The sequence below is a fragment of the Mirounga leonina genome, unplaced genomic scaffold, assembly GCF_011800145.1.
Source record: "Mirounga leonina isolate KUSES-001 unplaced genomic scaffold, KU_Mleo_1.0 Mir_95, whole genome shotgun sequence".
NCBI classification, from domain to species: domain Eukaryota; kingdom Metazoa; phylum Chordata; class Mammalia; order Carnivora; family Phocidae; genus Mirounga; species Mirounga leonina.
This window is the reverse complement of record NW_023270865.1, coordinates 14,956,153-14,967,471: the sequence shown is the minus strand read 5'-3', so window position 1 is coordinate 14,967,471 and position 11,319 is coordinate 14,956,153.

The following is an 11,319-nucleotide window of genomic DNA, read 5'->3' as shown; positions in this document are numbered from 1 at the left end:
CTCAGGTCATGATCCCAAGACACTGGGATCAAGCCCTGCCTCGAGTCGGGCTCCCTGCTCAGAGGGGAGTCTGCTTCTCCCTCTCCCTCTGCCCCTCCCCCTGCTCATTCTCTCCCTCTCTCTCTCTCTCAAATAATAATAATAAAAATATATAAAGAGTGTTTTAAGACTGTGAAAACTTAGGTGGTTGGATTAGTTGGATTAGTTCCCTGTAAAGTGTTACCACCAATTTAGTAGTACCTTATAGTACAGTGGGTTAGAAACCTCGCTGGGCTAAAATCCAGTGTCAGGAGGACTGTGTTCATTTTTGGAGGCTCTAAGGGAGCAGCCTTTTCCTTATCATTTCCAGCCTTCAGAGACAGCCTCCTTTCCAGCCTGTAGCCCTCCTCCATCTTAAAGACAACAAGGGAGGTTAGAGTCCTCACATCTTCTCGGCCTCCCTCTCCACTACAGACTTTTGTAGCTACATTGGGCTCCCCTGAATAATCCATGATAATCTCCCTATTTCATTTTTTTAATCAAAATTAGAGTTTATTAGGGCAGTGTGACATAATGGCCTAAACCACTAAGCCAGTCGACAGAGCACCCTTTTCAAAAGTGGGCACCAGCATACAATCATGTAGCTTCCCCACTAAGCCTTATTAACTACAGTCACTTAATTGAATCCTAAAGATTGACTAAAATATTCTTCACTTTCATTTATTGCATAAGCTTTTCTAAATGCACAATTCACCTCCCACTTCTGGCGGGAGGGACATCTCATCCAAAAACCTACAAAGGGGGTCTTGTGCTTATCTAATGGTGAGTACCCCCCAAATACTACTCTCACATCTGTCCCATGGCCATAGCACCAGATTCACTGACCAAAGACACACCAACCCCACACCTGTCTGGCAGTGCATTCCTGGAAAGGCTCTGTACTCAAGACCAGGGGAGGAGGAGTGTTCCAAATGGGGTGGGGGGGCGCTGAAAGAAATTGAAACTGAACTCTTCATCAGGAGTGTCCCGGGTGGCTTTGGCTCCTCCTTGTAGGTGAGGCCTACGGATCCTTTGCTCTTCTTTTTGGAGTCCTCATCTACCACCTGCACCGGGGCTGAGCTGGCTACAGTCGGGGAGGGGGGTGGGGGGCAGTGTCAGAACTGAGTAATAACATTTAACACTAGTTGTTCCTATACCTCTCTAACCCCTTTGTATAAATTAACCATTTTCCTGCTCAAAATTATAAGGTAGGTGTTGTTGTTACCCCTTATTTAGAATCACAGAGAGATTCACTAATTTGTCAAAGGTCTTAAGGTTACTAAGCAGTAGATTCAGAATTTGAATTGCACTCAAATATCTATGGGATCAAATCAAGCTTCATGGCCAGCAGAGAAAGCCAAGGCACAGACAGGGTAAGCCGGTTTTCTCCAACCCAGAAGCAGAGTCAAACCAGGACCACCTGTCTCTCCAGTCCACGCCCAGGCTGCATGTTGCAGAGAGGCCCAGGCTTCTGTTCCCCCTGCTCGCAGGCTTCCTTGAGCCCATCTGCTGCCCTCACCAGCCCTTGCCCTGGGCTGCTTTTCACTCCCTAGGCTCTTCCACGTCACCCCTTTGAATCAACCGTCTCCCAGTTCCTCAGCATCCCTGAGAACCATCTGAGCCCCGTTGTCCTCAGACAAGGAGCATAGCAGCCACCTCTCCTGGGGCACCTGGATCTTTCAGGGTGCAGGGTTCAGATAAAGTTCTAGCAACCTTCTCTATCCTCACCTCCTATGGTCCTCCCACAGAGGCAGCACTTCCATCCTCTGGCCGCACCTGCAAGCCCTATTACATCACCATCCACCTCCCCACCAAAATGGAGGGGCCCCTCACTCCCTTTGGGGCTGGTTTTCTGCATCTTGAGTGTCAGTCAGCTCTAGCTCCTCCACTCACCAGGCCAGATCCTGGACCAGCTGCTCTGCCTGTGATGGGTTGGAAAGAGTGGCCAGGAGAGGGACCCCAACACCCCTATGACACCCTCTTCTTTCCTCGTCTCCACACATCCAAGACCACCTAATCTCCCTATTTAAAGTTAGCTAATTGGCCAATTTACTTCCCCTTTGTCATGCAATCTGACCTATTCACAGGTGCTGGGGATTAGGACGTGGACATTTGGGAGGGGGCATTAGTCTGTCTACTATATGGCTTTGAGATAACTTTAGGTTGGGAGGCATTAGTCAAGTACTCCCATTTAAAGAAAATATGCATTTATCAACATTGAATTTATATTATTTAAAATGCACATCTTATAATAATAATGTGACTTGAAAAACAACGTGAAGTAATCTTTTAAGAAATGCTCCTTAAGGAAAGACAATACTGAGAAAATATTACAAAGACTCAGACTATTATTACAAAGACTCAAACTATTATCAAAATGCATTTGAATTTTGAATATGTGTGCATGTTTGTGGGTATGTGTGAGAGAGAGCATACAGGGAAAGAAGAAGGGAAAAATGAGAGCAAAGGAGAAAGAGGATACAATATGTGACCAAAAGAAAGTTTTTCATGAAATAATTTTTTGTTTAAGATAATATTTGTTCCAGGGGCGCCTGGGTGGCTCAGTCGGTTGAGCCTCTGCCTTCAGCTCAGGTCATGATCCCGGGGTCCTGGGATCGAGTCCCACATCGGGCTCCTTGCTCAGCAGGGAGCCTGCTTCTCCCTCTGCCTGCCTCTGTCTCTCTCTCTGATAAATAAATAAAATCTTAAAAAATAGATAGATAGATAGATAGATAGATAGATAGATAGATAGATAGATAGATAGATAGATAGATAATATTTGTTCCGTTGAAATCTCTCTGAGATTTCTTCGGGAAAGATTTGTTTAGACATGCAATCATTTACACGGTTCTTTAACGGCCAATTTCCTTTTACTTAAAAGCCACCTTTGCAAATTTCTAAGTAAAGGTAATGAAGGTGCTGAAATTATATAGCTCCCTTCTTTCATGTTGCATTTTCTCTTTCCTCTCTGACACCAGTGCACTGTTGTGCTACAACCAATAATTTTCCTTTCCCAAAGTGTTTTCTTTCAAGAGAAAATCAACAGGAATTTCATGTCCTTACTTTCTTATTCAAATTGGTTTACTGTATTCTCTTTACATCTGTGTGTGCAGGTGTGTGTGTGTGTGTTTTAATATAATGCATGTCATGATGCTGACCTAACTTGGAAGAAATCCCATCCATGTTTGTTCATAATGCCTTGACTTTGACTCTTTCAACGTTTATTCCTTTCCTCAGTTTCAAAAAGCTGTTCTATTATTCATAGTCTTTTGAGCTAGAACTAGTGGCAATACTTCTCTGAACTTAACCTGACAAGACAGGTTTAATCATCTCTTGCCCTTCATGTTCATTTATTTGACAGAGAGAGAGATAGCGAGAGCAGGAACACAAGCAGGGGGAATGGGAGAGGGAGAAGCAGGCTTCTTGCTGAGCAGGGAGCCCAATGCGGGACTCGATCCCAGGACCCTGGGATCACGACCTGAGCCGAAGGCAGACGCTTAACGACTGAGCCACCCAGGCACCCTCTTGCCCTTCATGTATACATAACCTCCACTTATCATGCTAAGGGAGCTATATATGTCCGAAAATCCCTACATTATTAATAAAGTCCCAGGGACAATATTAATCAATGTCATTTTGACTCAACTTCCTAACACACAGTCTATGAACCCTTATTTATGATTCTCACCCCAATTTTCTACTACAAAACCTTCTAGAGTTCATCCAAGTTACCTCTGATTCGTTGTGTTGCCTCTTGTGTTTCATATAATACTTAACACATTTATAACTTTATAATTATTTTTATTAGTATCTTCCCTCCTGCTGAGACCATGGACTCGTTAAAAGACTGTGTCTTTTGTCCAACTCTGTCTTCCAGGTTTTAGCCTAGTGGCTGAAATAGAGAAAAGTTCAAAATATTTTGAAGGTTGAAGAAATGCAAGATGATTTGCCTGCTTAAACAGGCTTTGAATAGATATTATGGGAATAGAACTCAATAACCCTTTCCATTTATTCATTATTATGTATTTTCTAGATCCTGTTAACCAGTATTTTCCAAAAATATATGGAGACTGTATGTATAAACTCTAGTCCTATAAATTCAACTTAATTTTATGCCACAAGAAGTTAACAGAACTTTGGAAATAACACGAGTTTTGGACTCTGTGACACCTTAGTTAGAATCCTATCTCAACTCACTCTAGTCATGTGATGCTGAATATTGATGTATAAAAGAACTGAATTTTCTTTGGATACAAGATAATATAGCCCATATGTTAAATTTCTTTTCAATAAAAATATTTCTTCACTTTTTTGAATATCTACATCTTGATTTACATCTGTCTGTTTTGCTTAACTTACTGTTCATATTTATGGATGCTATTATTTTATTATTTTTTATGTATTCCACAATAAACCTGTGTAAGTCTTTGCCAACATGCCTTAGACTTCTTTTTTAATTAAATGCTTTATCTTATTTGTTGATTTTAGGGGCTATTTATATTCTTTTGTTTTAGAAAAATGTCATTTACAAGCTCTTTTGAGTGGGAAGTTCTCTTTCATTTAGTTTTCCCTTCCTTTTCCATCTTATGGTTGCCTCTAACAAATCCCATTTTGACACATATTTTATACTTGGAGATCTTGCCCACCATTCACAGGAACACAGCTGCTTGCCTGAGTTCCCAAGGGCAACCCTGCACCACCCCAGGTAAACACGTAGCTTTGTAGTTACCAGCTGCAGCTATGGGAGTGGTCTCAGTCTTGGTCAGACCCTTTTCAATGAATGGACTGTCACCCAGGGCCTGCTTTAATGTGTAAGTTTCCTATTATTCCATTTCAGCTCACATCTTCCTACATAACCTAAGTTCCTGGACATATGGATGGATTAGTTTAGTTTCTGGATTCAAAGGCTAAAGGGATATGCCAGCAGGTGCTGCTCATCACCCATAATTTCATTGTATTTAGCCTCTGTAAACATATTCAATTTTTAAACATACTTCTACCTATTCTTCTTCTGTTTGTAGTAGTGGTGTTGATGCTGTTAGTAGTGATAAGACACAGCACAATGATCTGAACAAAGAAGCCAATTAATATTATTTAATGAGATCCTCTTTTCCAACAAAGCATCACACAGAAATGTCAAACTCACATTTGCACAAATATGAAAGCAATACATTTCCCCCTAAATTATGCAATTATTAGTGCAATTCATATATTGCTTCCTAGCATTATCATACTGAGTTATAGAGCCTGGAACCTTGAACTTGCCTTGAACTTCTCCTTTTCCTTCTGCAATGTAGCAAAACAGTGACCAAGTACAGAAGATCATAAATTTGTTACTTGTCTTATTTATTTTTTAAAGATTTAATTATTTATTTGAGAGAGAAAGAGAGAGATAGAACATGTGAGGGAGTGGGGGAAGGGGCAGAGGGATACAGAATCTTCAAGCAGACTCCCAACCGAGTGTGGAGCCCATCTTGGGGCTCTCTCCTAGGGCCCTAAGATCATGACCTGAGCTGAAATCAAGTCGGATGCTCAACCAACTGAGCCACCCAGACACCCCTGTTACTTGTTTTATATCAAAATATTTCTTAATTCTCGGGCACCTGGGTGGCTCAGTCGTTAAGCATCTGCCTTCAGCTCAGGTCATGATCCCAGGGTCCTGGGATCGAGTCCCACATCGGGCTCCCTGCTCAGCGGGAAGCCTGATTCTCCCTCTCCCACTCCCCCTGCTTGTGTTCCTGCTCTCGCTGTGTCTCTCTCTGTCAAATAAATAAATAAAATCTTTAAAAAAATATATTTCTTAATTCTCTATTGTTATTATCTAATTCAGATTCCTTTCATGTCTGATGTCATGGTGCGGGTGTTATTTACAAAAGTAAGACAATATATAAACTTCATGTCGGTATTTTAAAGTAGATAATGTGGATCCACTGAATTTTTTGAACAAGAAAATATTAGCTAAATCTCATAGTTTTAGAATAGTATAAAAGATAGACTGCTATTCTTGCCTCTACTTATAACTCCTTACAATATCTATTTGCTTTGATATATCTACATGTTTACATGCATTAGCAAGATAAACTTGCAATTCAGGAATGTGTCTTGACAGGCTTTCTAACTGTTTGGAATGGATTGGGTAATAAATCATAACTTATTTTCCTATTACTTATCATATAAAGATGGCAGACATAGTTATTCTTGTGGACATAGGATACGATGGATTTTATAAATGTTACAGACTACAAAGAGTGGCAAAAAACTGAAGTTTTTCACATTGTTGTGAGTTGAGTTCATCCTAGTAAGCAATAGATAAGTAGCAGGGCTTTTTTTTGTTGTTTTTTTTTTTTTTTAAGCTATATGCTAAAGATATATAAATATCAGTTTGGGGATCATATACAATATTCTCCATAATAAATCTGTATTCAAGATTTAAACTATGACTCTATAGCATTTGATACTGAGATGTTTGTCCTTCAAAAATGCTACAATCTACAGCAATGCCCTTTAAAATGCCATAGGTCTGTATTTATATCTATATATTTATATCTGTATCGGTACATGTGTGTTGTGTGTGTGACCTTAGTTTTCATAACCTTTGCTAAGGACAAAAACAAATAGATGGAGAGGATTTTAGAGATGAAAAATCTGAAACAGAGAAGACACTTTCCACAGAAAACCATGAGAAAATGTACTGTTGTTTCCTAAAATAGCAGCAACAGGATTTAAATTTTGACCAACAAAATACGCATAAACACACTCACACACAAGATTGTTAATGTGATTTGGTTTGAAGTAAACGAGGTCTAGATTTTTAGTGGTTAAGCAGCTGACCTTTAGGAAATATGGGTAACAGTCATTTCTTACATACTGTCATTTCTGTCTTACAGAACAGTCATACAAGACTGTCTTACAAACAGTCATTTCTTACATAAAAATATGCTTTAAAATTTTCATGATGGTTTAAGCCATTCTCTAAAATTAAAAATTGTCCTCTCAAAAATTTCTCAAATACGGGCGCCTGGGTGGCTCAGTCGTTGAGCTTCTGCCTTCGGCTCAGGTCATGATCCTGGGGTCCTGGGATCGAGTCCCACGTCGGGCTCCTTGCTCAGCACGGAGCCTGTCTCTCCCTCTGCCTGCCTGCCATTCCCCCTGCTTATGCTCTCTCTCTCTCACTCTCTCTGTGTCAAATAAATAAATAAAATCTTTAAAAAAAAAAATTCTCAAATACTGTAAGGTCTCTTGGGGGTATATAAACCCATATGAGATGAATAAATACTGGAGCTTTTACTTCTATTTTTAAAAATTTCTACTTGGGATATATAGTAGGACATAAGTAATATTTAATAAATAATAATCAAATGCTGGTGGTCACTGTCAATGTTTCTACTGTTAAGCCTGCAGATGGAGCCCACTGTTATTTATAATTTATGTGCCATTTATTATATAATGCCTCATAACTTATTTTTGAGTAGACTTATACCAAGCCGTTATAAAATTAGGCCAATTCAGTTGAATATATAGTGTCTTCCTCCAAAATGAGTCATAAAATTATTAAGTCTGTTGTAAAATCTACAAGATGGAATTGTGGGGGGAGGTGATATTGAATTTTATGTATATATATATTACAGATATAATATGTACATTATATACAGAGATATATAGAGATGTAATATATATGTGTTGAATTTTATAGTTTTAACAGCCGAACGTGCTAACCGATTGCAAATTTTATAGTTTTAATATACAGATCCTTCTTCACATGCATACATAATTTCTAAACTGCTTTTTTTAATCTGGATTCAAGAAGAAGGGGTTTTAATATTCTTTTCATTCGATGGCATTTTTGTTCTGGGAAACCAATAAAGACAGTGATAGTGATATATAATTTCAATATAAAGACCTTTAAGAAATAGAGATATTTGGGGCACTGCATTCCTTTTGGGTAGTAATTTTTAAATTACCTAAGTTAAATTATGGTCTAAGGTAAAGTATGGTTACAACTTCTCATATTGGATTATTTTTGGTGAAAATGCACTTATTTCTAACTAATTGGATAAGACATATAGAGGGAATAGCTGTAATTCTGTGTCATGAGTCATATTTCTGAATAGACTTGAGACCTTAAATTAGAATACATTATTTTTGTTGAGGTTTCTGTACACAGCTACTTCAAGGAAAGATTACATTTCTTGAAAAAGCAGGAACAATGACCACTGCCTTATCTATATATTAAAGCTGACTTTCTTTTGTGCTGAGAGGATCAGTATCTATTTAAAATGATATCTTCTTTACAATCTTATCCAATTAGTTAATGCTCATGGACTAGAAACCTAATGGTGTTTGCCTGTTGATTTTTTATCTATATCAACCCGCTCTTAGAAATCCATAGAATTAAAGAACAGATTCAAAAGCTTGTTTTTACTCTATGACAACTCCTGTGGGTGTCCAGGAACTCAACTCATGTGGGGGCAAATCCTTGAAATACCTTGTGGCATTTTCTAAGAGATATTTTGACAGAGGTCCATTTAGAAATAAATACAGAGGGTGATTAGTCTTGAAAGATTACTGTTAATTAAATAGGCAACAGTGAGGGGTGCCTGGGTGGCTCAGTCCATTAAGCGTCTGCCTTTAGCTCAGGTCATGACCTCAGGATCCTGGGATTGAGCCCCATTGGGCTCCCTGTTCAGTTGGGAGTCTGCTTCTCCCTCTACCCCTTTCCACCACTTGTGCATACCCTCTCTCTCTCAAATAAATAAATACATAAATAAAACCTTTTAAAAATAAATAAATGAATAAATGAACAACAATGAAATATCAACGTCAGGAAGAACTGTGCATTGGTTTGGGTTGTGTGTGGTGTTCACAGAAGTGAACATGAGTGGATGTACAGTGGTGTTTCTATTTCCCATGAGTGGAATATAGTCTCAGATGGTGTATAACCGTCTGTCAATTCTGACTCTATTTCTTTTCAACATGATCTTCTGGTACCTACTATCTTACTTTATTCACATTCTTCTCCAATGTAATCCAACATCTCCTTCCCTACACTTTCTTCAGCAGGTTTCTCAAATTTAGTTTTAGTGAGAGTGGGGGGATACATAGGATTATTATTTGCTTACCCTTTATGCTTTCTAGTTTTATTGTTAAGGTCTAATCTCTTTTCCTGACATCTCTGTGGACTTTGACTTTCTCTAGATTCAGTTTTGGCAGAGTCTCTTCAGATCCTCAAAATTCATATTTTTATTATTCTAGATACTATGTGCCTCTGAATGGTTAAGAGAAGATGATCACTGAGTTGAAAAGAGGAAAACCCAAAGACTGATATTTCTAGCTCTATTACTAATAAATTATGTGTAAATAATACACAGATTTCTCAGAAAACAAAACAAAACAAACAAAAAATGACATTATTCAAGAGTGTATCTGAAGGAAAATATCTTACATAGGTTAAAATTTTAATTATGAGGTAACTTATTTAAGTGTTTTCTGGATTATTTATGTATTACTTTATGTAATTAATATTTATTAAGGACCTATTATATGCTAAGTCTTGTGGATACAGTAATAAAAAGACAATAAAGGAGTCCGTTCCCATGGAGTTTACTTTTGATTAAAGGAGACTTAAAAATAAGTAAACAAAGATTATAAGTAGCTTCATTAAAGGTAAGTATAATGGAGAAAATAAAAGAAAGTAATAAGAGGTGACTGGAGGAAGGATCATTTGGATTATGTGGTCAAAGAACTGAGGTTAAGACAACCCTGGAGCTAGAATTAGAATGCAAGGGAAAGTGAGAAAATTATTCTCTGGGTAGAGGAAATAGTAACTAAAAAGTCTTCAAGGAAAAAACAGTTTAGTTTTTGTACTAGCTTGCTATGACTGCCATAATAAAGTACCACACATTGGTGGGCTTAAATAATAGAAATGTAGTGTTCAGCGGTCTGGCTGCTATAAGTCTGAGAACAAAGTGTTGGTAGGGTTGCTTCCTTCTGAGAGCTCTGAGGAAGAATCCATTCCAGGACTCCCCTAACTTCTGGTAATTTGCTAGCAATCTCTTGTGTTCCTTCACTTGTAGAAGTTCCTTCACTCATTCTGCCTTCATCTTCACATCTCATTCTCCCTGTATGCATGTCGATGTCCAAATTTTCCCCTTCATATAAGGACACCAGTCATATTGGATTGGGGACCCACCTTGTTCCATAATGATTTCATCTTAACTTAAGTAATAATACCTGCAACAATTCTGTTTCCAAATAAGTTAATATTCTGAGGTTCCAGGAGTTGGAGTTTCAAGGTATGAATTTTATGGGGACATAGTCATACCCACTAAAGATTGTGTAAAGTAAGCTTTTGCTGTAAAATAAACATCCCAAAACATAGTGGCTTTAAACAATAACCATTTATCTCACCCATGATTTTATTTGTTGGCAATTAGATCTGGAATCAGTTGGTGGCTTAACTAGGTTCTTTCATGCATTTGTGTTCAGCTGATGGTTTAATGGAGCTGCTCTGCTTCTAGAGGTTGGCTGGTTATCAGCTGATGTGGCAAGTACAATTAGGCTAAGTGTCTTTTATCACCCACCAGGGTAACCCAGAGTTATTCACATGTTGGCATCAGGTTCCAAGAGTAGCAAAAAAGAATGCCCAGTGTGCAAGTGCTTTCCAAACCTCTGCTTATTTTAATTTACTAATGTCTCACTGGCCAAAGCAAGCCATGCCCAAGTTCAATGGGTCAGGAATTAGATTCCAACTCTTGGGAAGAGGATCTGCAACATGATATGACAAAGGTCATGATGCAAGAATATGACAAATTTGTGGCCATTTTTATAATTGACCACAGCTTATCTCAAGACCAGAAATAAGATTTGTATGAATATCTACCTGTTTCAGTGGAATCATTTTTTAATTTGGTAATGTAAAAATACAATTAATATTTTTATTGTGTATGTGAAAAAAGTGAAAACAGAAATGATTTAAAAAAAAGCCAAAAATTAATTCCCCCATCCTTGCTTCCATAACCCCGTCTCCCTGTGACCATGGGGGATGACTTTCATTATCTGCACATTTTTCTCCATGCAATGCACATAATTTATAATATACGTGGTATCAACCATTTTTCCAAGCCAGACTCAAAAGTTTAAGATTCTCTCAGTACGATGACAGAATTATATATGCAATCAGTGGCTCTCAGTCATACTAGCTCACATTTGAACAGGTTTTGGATATTTATCTTTATCCTCTTTTAACCTCAATTAATTACCACAAAAGAATCTGCTTATAAATTTCCCCCTTTACTCTAAAAG